Source organism: Oncorhynchus keta, chromosome 7 (assembly GCF_023373465.1).
Source record: "Oncorhynchus keta strain PuntledgeMale-10-30-2019 chromosome 7, Oket_V2, whole genome shotgun sequence".
Lineage (NCBI taxonomy): Eukaryota > Metazoa > Chordata > Actinopteri > Salmoniformes > Salmonidae > Oncorhynchus > Oncorhynchus keta.
The window spans coordinates 7,905,323-7,908,576 of NC_068427.1; the positions used below are offsets into that span (position 1 = coordinate 7,905,323).

General features: G+C 45.7%; 1 pseudogene; it reads right to left on the minus strand.

Annotated features, from left to right (window-relative positions):
* Nucleotides 1–1,087: 1,087 nt before the first annotated feature.
* On the minus strand, nt 1,088–2,345 carry LOC118385790 (desmin-like; annotated as a pseudogene).
* Between the last annotated feature and the right edge of the window lie 909 nt (nt 2,346–3,254).

Consider the following 3,254-nt stretch of genomic DNA (forward strand, 5'->3'; position numbering starts at 1 on the left):
AATTTGATTTGTTTCTTAAGCAAATTGAAGGCACACAAAGGCACACTTTACATAGTTACAGGGGCAGTTCGTGGTCTCATGTCCAGGTGACAGGCCAGGCATGGGTCCTCATTGCAAAGCTCTTGGGATGTAAGGGATTATTTAAAGATTGAGAAAAGGTCACATCATCTTTCAGTTGTTCCTCATCCGTGTCATCTGCTGCACCTTCAACAGTGTAGCTCTTCTCTTGGATGTTGCGCTCCAGCATGTCGTCCTCTGTTTTCACGGTTCTGATGAGGACCGTAATTCTTCTCAGTCACTTCCACTGCCTGTTCCTCGTGGGTGAAGATCGCTCGAATTCCACCTGCACAAATTTCCCTTTCCATTACCTCCACCAATTCCACTCAATGCCACTCCTCCAGCCACACACATGCGTTATGTAATCAGATGACTTTCATGAGTAACAGAGTAAAGAAACTTTTTCAAATTGGGTAATATTATTACAGTTACTTTGTCAAACAACGAGTGCGTTACTTTCAGAGTCATATCTCTACCGGCAGCGTGTTTCCACGATCCGATCTCGACACGTTTCCTAATTTAGTTCACGAGCGAGCGGAGAAAGGCTGTTTGGAGAAATGTCATATGCTCTCCATAGAAATGTATAGAGGACGTATCTCTGATCTTTGCCATTGATCGCTTCTGTGATAGCAAATCCCATAAAGGGCATTCCCGTCTAGTGGCAAGTGTGCCCTCTATACGTCTCTATAGGTCCCTGTACGTGCGGTCTATAACCAGAACTGGCGTGTGTACTGTAGATTTCCTAATTAGATTCCTAATTAGATTTCCTAACAGTCCATATGATAGTGCAGTACTTGTAGACTAGTACAGGAAATCACCGCCACAAATGAAAGGTGAAACTAGTGATCAAACCTGAGTTAATATGTAGCCTATTTCTGGTAGAGCGTGCACAGCTCGTCTTGCTCCCTTGAACAGTTAAACAAATGGTGAGATTTTTACATTTTTCATGAAAGTAAAGTAATAACTTGTAAAGTAACCAGTTTCTTTTGTTAAATGTATCGAGTAACATGTTATATTACCTTTAAAGAAACTAATCCCAACACTGCTTATTTCTGAGCTCAATCGCACTCATTCTGCCACTCATCCAAGACAGGTTCTTGACCATGCTGCTGAGTTGCAAGTCCTCACCTTCAATCAGCTTCCTGTAAGTCGTGATCTCAATCTCCAGAGCCATCTTGATGTCCAGGAGGTCCTGGTACTCGCGCAGGTGGTGAGCGATCTTCTCCTTGTTTGGTTTCCAGCTCAAGCTTCAGGGCCTCGATCCTCGCCTGCAAGTCTTCCAGTTCCCTCTTGTACCTCTCCGTTGCTTTGTTGACCTCTGCTTCCAGAGCGTCATTCAGACCATCCAGGTCATACTCTTTGTTTTGGATATCCTTCCCGGCGCTCGTAATTTCTTCTCTAATGCTTGGGGCCTTGTCGACGTGCTTTGTCGTCTTCTTGGTAACGTCTTCGAATTTTGATTTGTACCAGGAATCCATTTCAGCCAAATTTTTGGCTAGGATTTCATTGTACTGACTTTGGATTTGTTTGAGAGCAGCCAATAGGTCAGGGAGGGCAAAGGAGCTCTGGGATGAGGAATGACCAGAATAGACCTGAGCCATCAGCTCTTCAATTTCCTGTTTCTGCACCCTCTGGAGGAACTTGAGCTCAACCTCCAACTGCTTCAGCTGTTTCTCCAAAGCAATGCGTGCAGAGGTGGCCGCGTCGACATCCGGAAGGAATGCTTCGATTTCCAGCTCGGCCACCTTCCTCTTCTCAAGGGCCTCCTCATATTTGGCTTTGATCATCTCCAGTTGGCCGACCATGGCCTCCTCCTCGGTGAGGGCCAGGCCCCGCTGGACTCGCATCTTATCTGCGATCTTCATCAGCTCCCTCAGTTGCTGCTCGTACAGCAAGCGCAGGCCAGACTGCTTCACAAAGCGATTCTGGAGGCCTTCGATCTCCATCTCCAACTGCTTATTCTGCTGCTCCAATGAGTGAATCTTGTCAATGTAAACAGCCAGCCTGTCGTTAAGGACGACCATCTCCTGTCTCTCAACGTTGCGTGTGCCTCCATACCAGCACACATTGTCCCACCAGCCACGCCAGATCTTTGTGTGGAGGACATGGTCCTTCGGGCCATTGTGCCACCTCTTGAACCACGGTGGGTGAAGATGGCGTATCGGGATACGGGCATCTCGTCAGGTGGGGGAAGGGCTGGACACCCTGACCTGGTAGAATGTAGAGCTGCTGCTGATGTCCTCAAAGTGGCGGCGGGAAGACGACATCCTTTCTGGGCTATGGCTCATGATGACGGTGAGTTGGTTTTTCGATCTCTGTGTCTGAAGGAGGACCTCTGGTTGGCTGTACACCTCTGCTCTCCATCTCTCATCGTATGGGCCTCTTTATACCCAGACAGCCTGGCCAATCCCTGCCCAACTCCTGAGCAAAGAACTCTGTAATTTCTAACCTCTAAGACAAAGGACCTGACCTGCCTCATGGGCATCTGTCATGTCCCTGTGAGGAGCGGAGTTAGGGCTATGAACCAGTGAGGCAGTCGGGCCCATTAAGAAATAAAGTGAGACATAGGCATTGTTTATCAAGCCTGTAATTATGGATTTACTGCATTTTCATTCCCAAGATTCTTCCCATTCACGAGGCTGCAGTGATGTGAACAGGAGCTAAGTCTGCTCAAAAGCCCTATTCCGCATCTAATCAAAGTACACTACATCATACATCACTTGCTCACTCCTATGCGCAAAGACACATTGTTCTAAAGAGGAAGTCAATACATAAAAATAATAAAATGTTACATTTTTGGTGATATATGCATTCAAAACCCTCATTTAGTTAAACACTTTGATTGAGCCAAATAAATGGAGATAAGCTGAAAGCCATTTTGTGTTAGTATGCCCATCGGTAGACCTAAATTAGGTCCGCAGGGGTGTTTATATTGGAGTGAACACTTGGTGGATTGATCCGATAAAGTCAAAGGGGCAATCCGCAGTTGTTACTTCAATTGTTGGACTTAATTATATGTACCCATTGAAACTCGAAGAATACAACATCTAAATGCCTCATGACTGCCATACCCCATCAGAACGCAAAATATAAGCTTCTTTGTATACAAAGTAAATATAAACAAACACTATATAGCGTCAAAACTGTAACTTTGATATCAAATGCAAGGATCAGTCGATGCACCCAAAGCTCTGTTT